The 17214-nt window shown below is 43.0% G+C and overlaps 1 protein-coding gene across 2 annotated transcripts in view; it reads right to left on the bottom strand.

The window, feature by feature from the left end:
- The window catches only part of CHL1 (cell adhesion molecule L1 like), a 128773-nt gene extending 113369 nt beyond the window's left edge, over nt 1-15404 (bottom strand). For both annotated transcript variants that reach the window (XM_062008725.1, XM_062008726.1), the window contains exon 1: nt 15341-15404. The gene's annotated coding sequence lies outside the window, so the exon portion shown is untranslated. The remainder of the gene's footprint in view (nt 1-15340) is intronic.
- Nucleotides 15405-17214: the final 1810 nt, after the last annotated feature.

The raw sequence follows: 17214 nt of genomic DNA, 5'->3' as shown, positions 1-17214 counted from the left end.
CCAGAAGCTGTGGAACCGTCCCGTGCCCATTACCCTGAGACAGTGGAGGGGTGGGGAAAACTGAAGAGGGAAAAGCAGAGAAGAGATGAAACACAGGTCAAAAGCTGGAACAAAAGGTGAAAAAGAGAATAAAGGTGGGAAGAATGAAAGAGAAACTCTGAGAAAACATACTGTCCTTGGAAAGCAGAGTGCCTGCTTCAAACAATGTGTGACCCTCATTATGGCTGTGCCATAAATCTGGAGATGTAGGCAAGAAAGAGGTGAGTTCTCTTTACTTTGTTTCACTAGAAAGAAAAAGTTCTGCTCTTAAACTCAGGAAAACTTTAAAATGTGAGATATCTGAAGAAGTAACATCTCTTACTTCAAAGGACACACGGATGACAAATGAAAAGCTCCAAAGACGTTGTTCAGAGCTATAGATATTCCCTCCATTAGTTTTCCTGAAGTGGGCTAAAAAACCCCAAAAAATGACCACCAAAAAGCCCCAACCCAAGAGCTCCATCACAATTAAGAAGGAATTCTTCCCTTCATTGAACTTCTCCCCATTCAAGAGAGGAAAAGCAATCACCTTGGTACAGACACAAAGCCCTCCATGGCCCTCTGGCAGACTTTGGCAGGAAGCATCCCCTGGATTGCTTCCTTTCAGACCACATTCTTTGTCTTCTTCAAAACATCATCTGTTCACCAATGCTAGAGATTACTTGACCATTTAAAACAAGCAGGGGAAATGGGATTTGAAACCATCAGTCACCATTCCAGCCTACCTGAATGCAGCAGGATAAACCCAGCTCAGTTGCATTATCCTTTATGTAGTTTATGGAGAAAAAATGTCATTTAAAGAATGAAGTGAATGAGCTCACTCACTATCTCCTGCGTGTCCACATTTGTAAGAAGGCAACAGTCTGGGTTTCAGCACCAGAGCTACAGCACAGCAGCACCCTGCCACCGCAGCAAGCAATCAGCATGCACAACACTTTATTTCTTTGAGTCACACTGAGAAATCTCTGCAATTTGTAGCTTTGGAAAGCCTCCACATTCACATTTAATTTGAAATGATATCCTCCCTGTCAAAACATGCCTGGGGGCAAGTCACTTATGAAAAAAAAATAAAAAGAAAGTATTAAAAAAAAAAAAAGAAAACCTGAATCTTCTTGTCTGCTCTGAGTCACAACATCTGGCACAGAGAGCATCTGCAGCCTAACACAGGGAGATGCTCCTCTACAGAGAGGAGCACCCAAATAAAAGCAATACCCCAGAACTGAAGGAAGCTCAGACACTTCTCCAGAGCTGTGTAAGACCTAACAATTAAATATAAGGAACTAATATATGTTAGTATACGAGCTCCCCAGCACTTCCAACCTGCCTGCACAACACAAACATCTGGATTACACACATACCTATTTATAAATAGGTTTATGTCATTTACTTGTGTATACTCATGCAAACACACACGTTGCAGGTGTGTAACTTCAAGTTTCAAAATTCATAACTCGTAACAAATCTAAACATTTTATATGCTCCATACTAAACTGCTTCACTTTTGTTCATTTCCTTTTCAGTCACATTATCTGTTGCTGGTACCCTGTTTCCAGGGAAGATAAGGTATTGACAGATTCAAAAGCCCAAGGCAAAAGCTATTGTCCCTTGCACAAAATGGTTTAGGGGGAAAAAAAATCCCCAAAATTAGATATATATATGTATATATTTATATCTGTATCTTCCAAATGATCTTTTTCCCTGGACTGTCAGGATGGTTAAACAATTCAATGCAAAAACATATAGCAATATAAGTAATTCTCTCCATATATACATCTTATGGTGTAGCATCTTAAGGCTTTATCCACTCAAACTACTGTCTCATAAGAAATGTCCACGATACTCAGTTTAAAGGAAACTGTGAAAAACCTTGCAGGAGACAGTTACAGAATAATCTATCCAGGGAGACATTCATTTCCAATGCCTATATTTAGGAACAGCCTATGATCTAAAACATGAGATTTTCTCAGAGGGTCATAATAGATTTGTTTCATTTTATTTAAGTGAAGTTAAACTTACCAAATAGCCCCTGGCCTTAGGAAGGCTGAAAGAGAATAGTGTTTCTATTGGATTGTTTTCTTTCTACAAAGAAAGAAAAATCACCACAATAGAAAGCATCTGCTGGGCAGACCAAGGTGACCAAGATGCAACTGAGATGGGAGGCTCTGTACAGGATGCATTAGAAAGACATAAACATTAGGGCTTTGGATGTGTTGCTAATAGAGTCTTATCTTTGACACTAAGTATAATTGCATTCAATAGGTATTCAAACATTCAAGAAACTAAACAGGTCCAAAATAAGGACAATGTTAAAGGTCCCTTTAAGAAAGGAATGAGAAGAATTATCAGTATTTCATGTACAGATGAAGCAGTTCAAGCAATGAACATGACAGACATAAGTAGTCATGAAAACAGGTGAATCAAGGTCAAACAAGTCACTTCCATGATCACACTGGAATGAAGAGACAGCAAGATTTAAATGAGAAAGAAAAATCACAATCATTAACTTTGTGAACCTTTTGACACAAGTGTGTTACTGAAACAATTAGGAGAATGATCACACGTTTCAAGTGCTAACAATAATACTTTCTCAAGCCAGGACAAGAATTTATAAGGGCTATTGATCTCATGTTCCAGGATGGAAACCAAGCAGCAAGTGCTTGGTAAGGAGGAATAAAAGAGAACTCAAAAATCTTTCAGGGACGCTTTTTATCCCTAATTGTGATAATGAGAGCTCAGGGAAGGAGGGACAAAGGTATGGGGTTGGGTTTTTTGATGGTTTGGGGTTTGTTTTCCCAGGGTATTGAGTCATCTAGTATTAGTTACTAATAGAGATGGGATTCTAAGTTAATTGGATCTTTAATCGGATTGAATAGGGTAATTCCTACCTCTCTGCATTCCTAATGGACTTCACAATGTCATGAGTTCAATGCTGAAGTGCTGCTCTGATTTGAGAAACACCTTCTAGGGAATCCTTAGGCAAAGACAATTATTCAAATGTCCAATAAGAAAGAAAATGATCATCAAGGTCAATATACTTCCCACACTATTGTGAAATAATTACTGTCTGGCTAGTCAGTTATTACAGGTAGTGCAGACATTCTTCTGAGACATCTTTTTTCCACAAGAAAACAATTTAATACAGTTTATCAGCCTTCCAAGGAGACTATTACCCTAATAAGTCCAGTCTCTAGCATAGTCCTGAAAATACTCATGTTCTGGCCCAGAAATTACACAACTGCTATTGAGTATTGCTGGCAGTGTAAAATGTTTATGGCCACACAAGGCAGGAATGGTGGACTCATGCAGAGCTGCAAGTAATTGGGTGCTCTAATTGATCACAAAGAGTTTATGCTTCTGTTAAACAGTCCAAAGGAAACAAGTTGCCAATGTCCATTGTAAAGATCCTGATATAACTAGACTCTTCCAATCCAAAACCAATACAGGAAATGCTGTTAAACAAAGGTAATAGCTCTGCAATGGACTTGTAAAAGATAAAATGTGAGCTAGTTCTCTCCACAAAACAATTCCAGTAGCATCCTCTGCTGTGGATCTAAGACAGTGCTTTTCTTCTGAAAAATGATTTTCAGTCCTGGCTAAAGAACTTCCACGTGACAGTAAGTGACTTATGGTCCTTTAGGCACCTGTTTCACTTCCATTATAACGGGAGATGCACAATAAAAACAGCAGCAAATTCATGATCTTGACTGAATCACTGCACCTCTCCATAGAAGGAATATAATATTACCTTGAAATTAGTGATTACTTGGTTATTAGGCACTGTGAGTGCTTGTCATCTAGTGGGTATCTTCTTTGGAAAAAGACACAGTCACTGGTCTGCTGAAACTATGCAAACACATACACAGACAGGATTCATCAAAATCAGCTGAAACCACAAAATGTTTCCCTGCTGGCTTTCCCAAAAATTTGGTTTTAACAGTATAAATATGGGGTTCATCATTTCTTGGAGAGCTTGTATGTGTAACACTGCTGTCAGCAGTGAAGGGCACACAAGACATCTCAGCGATAACTCGTCACTGAGAAGGTAACTTGTGCCATGGCCCAGTGTTATACCAGGTGTCCTTTGTTCCTGGGGAGGGTGGCACAGCTCCTGTGGTGCCACAGCCCTCGTGGTGGCACGCAGCCCTCGTGGTGGCACGCAGCCCTTCAGCTCCACCACGTCTAAGCAAAGGCGATGACACTGTCTTCTCTCACAGCAGCAGAACAGGGAGTCGATGGTGCCAAAAGCCCAAATCACAAACAGGAGGTTTCTTCATCATCATTAACAAAGCACAGAATCCAAAATTGCTGTTTTGACTACAAAACAGATGACTCCAGCTCTGCCAATACTCAAGGTGTTTCCAATGCCAAAATTCACTTTGCTGAGACATATGCTCTCATATTTAGAAACAGAAGCTCCTTCTCCAGATGAAATTCCTTTCTTTACCCTTTCAGTGCTTTTATTTCTCCTTTTTGTGCTCCTCATATATGTTCCTCCTTTTTCTTATCTTCTTCCTTTGACTGCCCTTTCAATGCTCACAGATTTAAGGCCTTTGCACCCTTCTGTACATCACAGACTGCTGTGCTTTTCCCTATCACCTGCAAATCACATCCCCTAACTTGTGTTTAACTGATCATGTCACACAAGGTATCCAGTGTTGATATGAACACATCATAGTTCATTCCAGTGGTTAATCACAGATTAAAAATTGTGATTAATGTCTAATTTTAAATTGTCTGGCTCCAGCTTCCAGCTATTAGATCTTATTTTTTCTCTTCTTGATTAAAAAGCTGGATATGCTTTCCCCATGAAAATACTTGTTCCTGTAATCAAGTCCCCTCCCAATCCTCTTTTTGATGAGCTAAGCAGATTGAACTCTCCAAATCTCTCACTGCAGGGAATTTTCTCCATTCTTCAAATCAATGTTGTGGTTATTTTCTTAACTCTCCAGTTTTGTAAACTCTTGTTTTCAGCTGCTGAAACCAATTCTGGAAAGTTATGGCCAGTTTTCTCATGCATTCAGATAGAAACCCTGTGTCAAAGGGTCCTGACAGTCCTTTAGCTACAGTAGCCTGCTGGGAAGTCTTCTTTCTTTTATTGCCCACTGTGACCCCTCCAAACTCTTCCACAGTAACTAGAAAGGGTAACTAAAGAAATGTTTACAATAAGGGTGGTGAAACAGTGGCACAGGTTGCCCAGAGTGGTGGTAGATGTCTCATCCTTGGAAACACTCAAGGTCAGGTTGGATGGGACTTTAGGCAACTTGTTCAGAAGAAGTCCCTGCTCATTGCAGAGGGATGGACTAGATGAACTTTAAAGGTCTCTTGCAATCCAAACTATTCTATGATTCCACAAACTTTTATCAAGAGTACTCTCTCCCAGTGCATTGGTTAAGTCACAGACTGTTGGGAGGACAGGAGAAGAGGCAACACCTTGCCAGTCAGTCAGATTGCTCCAAATAACTCTATTATAATTACCACACTACTGATGCTGTGTCATTCACAACTTCAGTAGCAGTCATTTAACTTTTCTGTCCATATTGTTGACAGAAATGTTAAACAGTTTCAGGACTAGCTCTCATTCTTGTGAAAATATGCTGAACCCACACATCTTCCAATGAATAATCCCCACAAGTAAATACCTTTCCAGCTCTCTTTGCTAAATCTTAATCCATTAAACAAGACTGCTACTAATTTTACAATTAACTTTGTTAGGTTTGTTTCTTTTCAACTGAGATTTCACAATTTACCAAATCAAACACCTGGAAAACTCTGCCACAATGCTTAGTTACCCATATCTATCAAACCCATGACCCCGTCAGGAATGGGCTCTCTTTTCAGAAAGGCATGGTGACTAGCCTTAATTATCTCTCTATTCTTTAACTCTATATTAATTCAGTCCTCTATCAACTTATCCATTATTTTTCTGGGACTGGTGCCAAGCTCTCCAGACAATCATCCTCCACCTCTTTCTGCATTCGCTCTTTGTACTTAGGCTTCTCCGATATTGCTGCAGAACACCACGGTACATAGGATAACAGAGCCAAAAACACTTTGTCAGCCTTGTATGATAGATCACCCTATCTGTTCCAAAGACACTAAACAAGACTTTTTCCAGTAGATGTTTTATCCCTTTGATCAGTCTCAGCTCTCCCTCCCACTACTGCTTCTGTCCACCCATCCTGGCTTATCTGTTGCACAGGTCAAGAGATGCCAAAGCCAGGTGCTGAGAACAGCAGAGCCCACAGAAGCTATCACCACAGTCTGCTCAGAGAAGCAATTTCAGACACTTCAGTGTTCTGTGGTATTTAGGAGAGCTCAGCTTTGGCCTATCTCTACAATATGAACTCAGCAAAAAGTGTAGAGCTGCGTGTTTTATCCCCCCACAGCATCCTTCAGGGTCCCTGCTCAAGAAGCACATTTAGCAGCCTGCATTAATTGAACTTTCAAGCATCAGCCCCACACTGGGTGATCATAAGTGGACTGAACATCGTTCTCTTCTCAAAGGTGTGCTGCAAATCGCTGCATTAGCACTGCACAGCCCTAACTCAATCAAGCATTTGGAATATAAGCTGTCTTACACTATTTACCTCCAGCAAAGTTACAGTTCAATTACTGAAGTAATATCTCATTCAGGCAGAAAAAAAAGGGGGGGAGGGGGGAAGTATGCAAATGAGTTAATTTAAATTCACTTAATTTAAGGGCCTAAAATTATTAAGGGTGCATTCCCTCTCTGGGGCTATTTGGTGTTGGGGATTATAACATACATAAAGCTATAAATGGTTAAATGGATTGCCATTACCTGAGCTTCAAAAGTCTCCATATGTTGTTCTTTTCAGTGAGTGCATTACATAATTAACACTGAAAATAGCTAGTGATCCTACCTATATCTCACCCCATGAAAGGAACTGGTCTAACCACCACCCGTTACAAGGAGCTTCGTGCACAGCCAAGCTTAGCATACATTTTGGAGGATAACAGTGGACAAGGTTTGTATGGAGAATGCTGCTTATCTGCTGAATACAAAGATAATCCACATTTATATATATATATATATATATATATATATATAGCGATACAAGTGATAAGAATAGTCCTTGATGTTTCTTGCCTGTTGGCTTTTTTGTTGTGTTGTGGGTTTTGTTTTTAAATAAACATTGAGGCATATTTCTTATACACCAAAGATGAAATTTGCCTCTTGCTCTGCAGTTGGAACAATGTGAGGTTTCACCACACATTGATGTCTGACAGGGGGAATGGCTGACAGTGAAAATTTGCTGCACTGGCAGGATAATTAGGCACAATGCTCCAAAAGGCAGGATCCTGCATACATGGAAGTAAATGGGAAAAACTTCCTTTGCTTTAGGGGCTGCATAACCAGAGTAGCTGTATTACTTCTTGCTACCACTTAACTGCACTTTACCTTTAATAAAGCTTTGTACTATAATACAATTCAAACAGCTTTCAATTTTCCCTGGGATATAATGTGAAGTTGAAAAGGAGAATCTGAGTGTTTCCTAGCAGGTAGGCACCATCTGGACAGGTATTAGCCAAAAAGCAGGGTGGGCAAAATCACAGGTTGAGTGCTACACAGACACGGCAGGGATGCTGCGGTTCAACACAATCATCAGAGATAATGAAATCCCAGATTTAGGTGAAAGCCTAAGTCAAGCCTCATACAGTCAATACTAGAAGGGTGCACTTGTCACACAGGTAGTAAACCCTGAGCAATTATTGTGTATTTCAGTGGTAACCCTGTATAAATTTAATGAAGCTGGTATGCCTTAGCTTTGTACAGCTGGGACACTGTTGTAATCACTGTTACTCTATAGCTTACAGGATGACATTTGCAATTTGTATGACTCAGAAAACAGGAATATTCATTGCTGTTTCCTGGTTATTTCTTTCCAGTCAAACTGAGAGACAAGAATATGCCACTTGATAGGAGACACCATCAGAAAGGTCCCAACATGCCTGTCTGCAGTGAGCATCCCCTTGCAACGATGGATGTTGGGCACAATTCTCCAGAAGCCCAGATGGCATAAGTCAGTGTAACTCAATCATCCTCAGCTGAACCACAGTAATTTGTATCAGTCAAGGGCCTGAGCCATTATGCCTAGTTCTCAAACTGGTTAGGGCTGTAAATTAGATTTTCATCACTCTTGGGACAAAAACCTGACTCTGCTGAGGTCAGGGGGAGTTTGACCATCTATTTCCATGGCGCCACGACTTCACCACTAGTTTTCATGTCCAATATGAATGCTGAAAGTCAGCACAGTGTATCAGGTTTACTACTTTCCTAAAAGTACATTTTCATTTAAAAAAAAAAAATCCCATTAGTTCTTGAAGATAGCAGTACAGTTTTGCTTATTTCCCTCTTCTGAAATGTAACAGAAGGAATATGTATCTAGAGGGATTTGGAGTTTTAATTACCAAAATAGCTAGTTTTGATCAATGCTTCAGCAGAACTTGCACAAAGCACTGCATACAGTTTATTCAGCTGTAAAACTGTCTCTTGACCAAGAGGATGGTATCTTCCCTGATATATACCAGGACAAAACAGAAATCATCTAAAAATCTATTCCCTACAATGAAATTTTACTACAACAAAGTCATTGGTGGATTAACATGAAAGAATAACTAATGAAAAATAAATCACAGGGTCCTTAAATGGTAAAATACCTGAGGAGTAGCCCCAATTTCAGTAGCAAGTTCACTGAAATCAGCAAAAGCATTGTGGTTTGGAGTGTTTTGCCTATGAAGAAGTAACACCAACAAAATGAGGTGAACAGGCATGGGTACAACATGCACATAGACCTGCCTCAACCAACACAAACCACCCCAGTGGTGCAGAGGGAAGGTTTTAGTGACATGACAGACAGACCACTCTGAGCTATGGGAAAATTCTTGGAAGAAAAAGTATAAAAAAGAAGTTAGATGCTTCAAAAACTACAGACACTCTTTTATTAACAATTCTCTGATTGTAATAAACTACAAAAAATATAAATGTGTGAGGATGTCTAAAAACACCCCAACCCCTTGAGTTAATCACTACTGTGAGCTGAAAGCGTTGTTATGGTATTTTCTAACAGAAGAAATCTGCCCTGGAATAATCATTTTCCTTTCCCTATAAGCAGAACAATCTTTCATCAAGACTTAATTTTATTTTAAGCACTGGGGATACAGCAGTGGCACCAGCCATTTTTTACTGAAACACTGTGCCAGGTTTTCCATCAGTTTTAATACTGTAACACAAACGACATCACTGCACGATGCATCTTTCAAATATACTTTAGAGCCGTGGGAATACACCCCTTAAAGGCAGCCCTCTCTTCCTTTCAAGTGCCATACAAGCACAGCAGGCAGCATTCAAAGCCATCTCTTCTGTGTCAGCCAGCGGGAAAGGCTGACAGGGAATTGCTTGTGTCACACTCCAGAAGTCACCAAAGGAGACACAGACTGAAAGGTGGATGGACCCAATTCTGCAATTTATTTTTCCCTGCTCCTCTTAGGAGATCTCTGCCTAACCAATTAATTGCAGGCAGGAGCACGTCCTGAATAGCGACTGCCAACCTTTCACAGTCTCTAGGGTGTCCCAAAAAATCAAGACACTTGAAATGAGATTTGTAAAAGCACTGAAGTCATCTGACTAAGCTATATTGAAAGGTCAGAGGCATTTGGCTCACTGAAATGTTAAAATATACTTCTTTGGAACTGGAGACCCATGTTTTCACGGCTTGGCTTGTTTATAGTTAAACTTCCTGTTCACAAGGGCATTGAGACTCCCCAGCCCTTAGAGACCCTCTTCACATGGGTTCAATCCACCTTTAAACTTAAAGTCTTTTTCACCTCTAAATAAAGACCAGCATCCACAAGCACTTGTGAACAGATAACCCACATGCTGCCTTCCACACTTCCTTCAGAGGGAGGAGAAGGAGGCGAGTGCAGCAGGAGCATCCCGAGGCAGGCAAGAGCAGCACAGGCTGGGGCCAAGCTCAAGACCAAGAAAGAGCTTTTTGCAAAAGCCACTAGTGCTCATCTTGCTGGTGTTGCATGAGAACAGCCCAGGGGAAAACAAAGGCAGGTTCGCCTTTCCCCACCTCCCTGATTGCAAATGTGGGGAGGATGAAACAAGGACACTACCAGGAGCTCCGTTTTTGCCCCAGCAGAAGCAATTGTTTGGAGGTTACCTGTTGGGAGCTCGGCATGGGGCTGTCCTGAGGCAGCTCAGCCTGGCTCACAGACCGGCTGTCACGGCCAGAGAAGCAACCATCTGTTAAAAATATCCTCGAAAGCTGCACTCTTATAGAAACAACTCTGTCCAGGCTCAACCATTGGCTCCTTTTCCCCCAGCTTCTCAGGCCTGCATCCAAACATCTCTATTTCTTCCATGTGGAAGAACAGGAGCAAAGACACAGGATGAGTCCAGGCCAATCTCTCCTTCACCCTCCCTAACTCAAGTCACACTCCCATCACACCTTTAAATTAATTCCATCTTGTTGCTGACTCAGACAAAAGGGAAAAACACCTGAAATGAGAAACTAGCAATTTTGTTGATAAATGTTGAAAAGAGAGGGCTAGTGAGGGTCAAAAGAAATTATGAAGGCTTAAAAGCCCTAATGAAGACAGCAACATTAATCTTGTGCTTCTTACATGCAGTAGGTCCCAATCAAAACAACTAACATGAGTTCAGCTGTAATAATAACAAGGCTAATTTCAGTGATAAACTGCTTTCTATCTGCATTCCTTAAGTTTTGTACTTTTAGGCATAATGAAGGAAACATCTCTCAAGGAATGCTGCAACCCCAGGAAAAAAAGAACCCTACACATCACAATGGCCACCACAGCTCCTTCAGACACCAAACATTCCCATGTACCTTCATCTATTTATAATGCAGAGGCAATCATTACAATGGCAAGCACTAATCAGCATTTGGGTATGCAAATGCACCCACAGAAATCAGTGTGTGAAACAGGTACAAGGAGAGTAGCTGTGAAAAAACCATCAAACACAACCACCTTGAGTTTTGGGAGTTGACTTTGTTACTTAGAAACAACAGCAAAAAAAGACCCCACAACATCAAGCAAGATCACACATACCTAAATCTCTACTTAAGTCTATCTAAGCCTAGAATGGCAATTACAAGTACACAGGTTATGAACTATAATAATCTTAGCCTATTGCCAAGGAGTTGAGATGTGGTTTGTCGTGGTCCAAATGTGTCAGCAGTTATTATGGGCATTGCTACAACATCCATTTCTAGACCAATACACCAGTAAATCATGCTATAACCAAGCTCTTTGTCTAGGAAAGAACAGAGACATTTGGATTCCTCCTTCTCACCAAGGGGGAGGAAGAAATCTTCCAGAATGCCAACTATTATCTAAGTAACACAAATGTCATGACTGCCTGCAGTTTTCCTGGCCCCAGTATGCTTTCTCTTAGTTACAATTTCAGAAGGAAAAGGATATGTCTATATTAGCAAGTAGCTATACTTATCTATGCCCTTTTGAGCTCTGCAAAACGGTGCTGCAAACCCCAAATCCACCCACGCACATCGCAAAGGCTTCACTTCAGCTTGAGGCAGGAGGCCACAGATGAAAAGCCCATTAGCAGCTGAAGGTAAACTTCAGAACTACAATGCTAGCTTACATGGACCCAAGGATAACAATGAAGAGTTTCACTAGAATACAAAGACAATTCAGCATGTAATGAACTGTACACAACATGCCACAGCCTGGTTAAAGCCAATATATGTGCTTTGAACCTATACAGCCACAATAACATTTATCTTCCTTCTGCTCTTTGAGTGCTAAATTTGTTGTTTCCTTACACAAAATAGATCTGTTAGGAAACCAAAGTCTTCTGGGAGGATGCCCTAGCAGAGATCTCTATCCATATGGGCTATAGGATGGTCCAAACCACCCTGACATAATTTGGAGAAGGATGAAAGAAGTGTTCCATGTTGCATTTTATTAACTTATGATGGAGAGTGGGGTAACACCATGAGACCTTGCAGAGTCTCACATCTCCAGACAGCACAGGGGAAACTGTGTAAAAGGCATCAGCAGATGACTCTCTTTGTTAAAACTTACTTCTTCTACTAACAATTTTGGTTTCTGAAGAGAAGTCCATCTGAGAAAGGACAATTGAAACTTGTTATAAAACACCGAGCACACCATCACCACAAGATGGGTTACAAGGGAGATTCCTGCTCATTTTTTTCCTGCCCATGCTGCTCCCCAAACTCTGCACTGAGGCATCAACTTAAATTGCACATAATCTAAGACTGTTATAAGGTGGGCTTTGTGCTGGCAAAAATAAAAATATAAATCTTGAACAAAACTGAATTTCTACTTTACTGGACAAATATACCAAAAGAAATTGTGGCATCTTGGTCGGTTGCTAAGCAACCAAGAGCTCCAGTGTCACTTGTTTGTGATCAATTCAAGTCATTCATCAGGCTCTGAAGCACCAGCTCAGGAATTCCAACAAATCTGTGCCTTGGGAAAGCCAGGGGGCTTCCTGCCACACAAAAACACTTTCTTTCCTCCAAGATAAACTTTGTAGATGTTCTTTTGATCTGAGTGATATGTTCATTCATTATTCTTAACATACTGCTAATGGGAAAAGCTATAATTAACTAACAACTGCATTGTAAGGCATGCAAGATAAACTGAACTAATTAGCAGTGTTTAAAGTAGTCCCTGTCCTCTCCCACCGGGAAAGGAGCAGGTCCTTTCTTATCACAGAAGCAACCGTCCACATAGTTTTATGTAATGTACAGCTACCTTTTTCTTTCATTTTTCCTTCTAAACCTAAGTGATAAAGTGTGTTTTTACTGGCAAACCAGATGGCTACAATCCAAGCCACTCAGGGTACACATACACGGCGTGAATAATGTAATCTTTCATTCAAATGAAGGCTTATCTGCTGGGTTTCTTGGGATAAACAAGTGGACTGCTATATTTTCATTCATTAAGTTTAATTACTGAAGTAACACATACTAAATGTCCATAATAATTACATTCACCCACACTGAGAGTGAGTCAAACATACTCAAAGTGTACAGAGCTGAAGTACCGTCTCTTTCAACCTCATATTCAGAATTCATTTCATTCCTAGTTTGATTTAAAAATCAACAATAAATTGCAAGGGTTTAGAGAATGACCTGGTTGAAAAGTGGTGTGTTGCATATGGCAAAACTTCTACAACTCTTGGACTGCTGACAGGTTGGGGTTTTTTACTGAAGAGTTTTAATAATACTTTCATGCATATTGTGTAACGTTCCTGAAGGAACTCCATTACCCTCCTGCAAACCTTGGTATCTTATCTTTTGCATCTCATTTGAATGTAACATAGTCTGGTCTTGTAGTTCTTCTGGAAGCCAAGCTTCACTGAGAGCAGATACTTGGCTTAAGTAAGGATCACAGAAACTGGCAACAAGAATTGTTGGATATTTTAATAACCATTTGGGAGAGGTGGGGTTTGGGTTGGATTGGTGGTTTTTTGGGTGTTTGTTTTGGGTTTGAAAGGCAAATAAAATTCACTGCTTGTAAGCAACAGAAAACCACTAACACATCAGTAATCCTGGATTCTAGTACTTCACATCAGTAAAAGCCACACAGAGAATCACGGGAAGCAACGGGCAAAGCAGCACCATGTGCCCAGCTCCAACAAGGCAACACCACACGTGGGTTCACAAGTGGGCAAAATTTACACACTCACTTTAAGGTGCAGGTTCTTCCCCATCTCCTTTCCTCAGAACCTATAATTAAACTCCTAGTATTTACTATTTATTGCTTATGGAACGATGTTTGGAAGAGCTACATAACACATATTTAACTCAGTCACATCAAATGAATCCTTGACAATCCAACAAAACCACAACATGTCAAGTCTCTGATGAAATCTTCCAAAACATGTTTGTAGCAAAACCTATTCCTAGGTAGAACTGAGAAGGAATTCACTTTTCTATCTGTCAAGTTATGGTTGAATGCCTGTATGTTATCTGACATATCATAGTTTAGCTCCTTTCTACCTGAAAAGAAGTACTATTTAGCCATAGAAGTGAGAGGTGAAAAGGCTACATGTTTACCATGTCTGACCATTAGAAAACAGCATCTTCCTGCATTATGAATACCTAAACCTGGCTGAGACCACTAATGTTCTGAACATGCAACACTAATTGATAACACAAGCACACTGAGGTTTAAAGAGTCTTACAGCTTTCCTGGAGTGCAACACAATCGCATCACTTCCCCAGAGAAAGAAAAGAAACACGGGATCTCTGTAATTATTTTGGTAGTGCAGGAGTCAAATACAAAATACTCTGCAAAATCATTAGGAGGGAGAGGAGAAACAAGTGTTTGCCTCAGACCCGCGACATCCGGGCTTGCAAACTTGAACGACCTAAAGCTAGATGAATCTAGGCGCTCCATCCCCAGCCAAGCCCGCGGCCACGGGACGGCCGTGTCTCCCCCCGCCCGGGCTCCCCATCTCCCCGCAAACTTTCCGCGGGCAGCGGCCGCTCCGCCGCGCCGGGCCCCGCTGCGGGACACGGGACAGCCCGGGCCGCGGGGAAGAGAAGGGAAGGGAAGGAGGGGATGGAAGGGGGATGCGGACCCCGCGTCTCGGGGAGTTTCTGTGCCTCCCCCCGAGCCGTAGGCACCTGCTCGCCCCTTCGCGGGGCTGAGTACAGCTCCCTCATTGCTTTGCAGGGCGAAGCCCGGCGCTTGCGGGACCCGGCGCGGTACAGGGAGGAGGGAAAAGATGTGTACAAAATAATAATTAAAGGGGTTTTGATAGAAAGGCAGAGTGAGCGGAGGCTGCAGTCGGGGCAGCCCTGCGGCTGTGCACCCGCGGTCCCAGCGCAGTACCCCTCCCGGTAGCCCCTAAGGGAAAGGGACAGACCAGCCCGAGCCCCCACCCGCGGTACCTGGAACCCCCGGGTGGGAGGCGATGAGGGGGCGGCCGGACCCGCGAGTCGCAGCAGCTCCGCAGCCCCGTCCCAGCTCTCCAAATCAATCGCTCCACCCCCCCCAAAAAAACAGAAGGCGGGGGAAGAGGCGAGGGGAGAGGCAAGAAAAACCCCAATCACCCCAAACTCTGCCCCGCTACACACCCACGAGGAGGAAGAGGGGTCGCTCCGTGACTGGCATCTGTATCTCCTCCGGCAGAGCTTGCAGGGAGCCATGGCAACGAGCCCCCGCACCTTCCCAAACCACTGCCCGTCCCCCGCAGCGCCTGAGCCGCCCCTGCCCCGACCCTGCCCCGCTGCCGGTCCCGCGCCGCGGCTCCCACCTGCACCATCCCACGGTCCCTCGGCGAGAGCCGGGAACCAGCGGCGTCTCCGCCCCGCCGCGCTCCTCCGGGCGGCACCTGGGGATGGCGGGGAGGGAGCGAGCGAGCGAGAGAGGAGGAGGAAAGGAGGGAGGGGAGCCCGGCCCGGCCCGCCCGCACCTCCCGGCCCGCCTCCCGCCCGGGGGGGCCGTGCCACCACCCGCCCGGCCCCGGGAGCGGCTCCGCACGGCGGGACTGGGGAGCACGGAGGGTAACGCCGTGGGACCGGTCAGCCTAGAGCCAAGGGGAGAGGAGAAAGCAACGGGCGAACTGAGGGGTCCCACCGGCGAGACCCGCTAAAGCTTCTGCTTCGTCATGCTGGCAGGGATCGCCCAAAGCTGGAGAACAGGCACCAACACACATCCCACACACCTCAACCCCCAGCCTCATTTTAGCGTTCTCTCGGGGTGCAGAAGTATCATTTCTTTTCAAAGGAAAGGATGAGGAAACAGAAAACCTCTGCTGGGGATGATCCTCCCTGCCTTGTCCACCTCTGTGCTCTCCCTTGCTACCAAAGCCATGTGTTCCTCCTCACAACACCCAGTGCTTTAGATAGTCAAGCCTTTGGGGGGGAAAAAATCTCTCTTTTCCTCATTTTCTACAAACTCCCCTCTTCCTAATTCTTGCTGCACATGCCTTAGAGCAGATGCAACCACAAAGTCAGGTATGGTTTGTGTGCACACTGGAACTCTTGGACTGACTGTAATCCCTTTGTGGAATGGGTGAAATTTTTCAGTGGTTGGTGAAGACAGTCATCACAACTCTGCCGGTCGTTTTCTTAGTCATTTTCTTAAGCACTCCATCCAGACAACATGTGGAGGTGGTGAAGGTCAGATGTAATGATTTTCATGAGGACACGGACTTCTCAGACAATTTTCTGTCTCACTGCTGACCTTTGGGTGGGTTTTTTTTCTCCCCGAGCTTTGTCTAATGCGATGAACAATAATCATAAAGAAACATTCACGGACATTAAGCCATAAAACCACCCTACTGAATCCTAGCACTCATGGCCATTGCTGTCATTTGGGTTAAAGGTTTTTTCGGACAGTAGCAATCAGAATTTGTTGATGTGCTGGCAGACTCATGTTGTTCATTTCCAGGAGATTTAGGCAGGTGAGCTCACTTCTTTGGGGCAGGAAGTAAATAATTCAATTTAAGGAAAGGTATTCTAAACTAAAGATGGTAGTAAAAGAAATAACCTGAGAACTGGTAGGGAAAAGGGTACACTTGTTCTATGTCAAAGCAAATGCAAAGCTGTTAAAGCAATGTTGTTGTTTTAGTCAGGCAAAGTCAGGCAATTCATGATATAATTTTTATATTAAACGACAGTTTGGGTCAACCTGTGCTGATATAAACACCGAACCTCTCCTCAAATGCATGGAGAAAAGCTCCTGTTATGAGAGAAAACTGTGGTGTGGCTGCTTAGAAAGCTCTGACATTGGGCAGTGGGATTTCTAAGCAGGGAAGGCCTGGCCCAAAGCACACACAAGGGAATGGGAGTCCTCCCTTTGAATCCTGCTCTCATAGCCAGATCCTGAATTGACTTACTGTTTTGTCCGAAGACAGTAAAATGCTGTATTTACAGCACATTGCTTTCCAAAGCAACCAACAGCTAAGCAACAGGCCTGTGCCCCCGTGCAGTGGAAACCTCGGAGAATCAATGGAAAAGTAGACAGCTGCAGAGGAATGTCTCACCCATGTCAGGGCTGCCCATGTATTGGAGAGCCATTTGACCCAATATAAACATTGCTGTCAGACAGAGAGGCCAAATCCTGAATGACTAGAGATTTACTGCAGCGCTGGCAAAAGCTGAAGACGCCAAAGGTGGGAAGCTG

The sequence above is a fragment of the Colius striatus genome, chromosome 15, assembly GCF_028858725.1.
Source record: "Colius striatus isolate bColStr4 chromosome 15, bColStr4.1.hap1, whole genome shotgun sequence".
Classification (NCBI taxonomy): domain Eukaryota; kingdom Metazoa; phylum Chordata; class Aves; order Coliiformes; family Coliidae; genus Colius; species Colius striatus.
The sequence above is the reverse complement of the archived record's forward strand: the minus strand, read 5'-3'. Positions and strand labels throughout refer to the sequence as shown.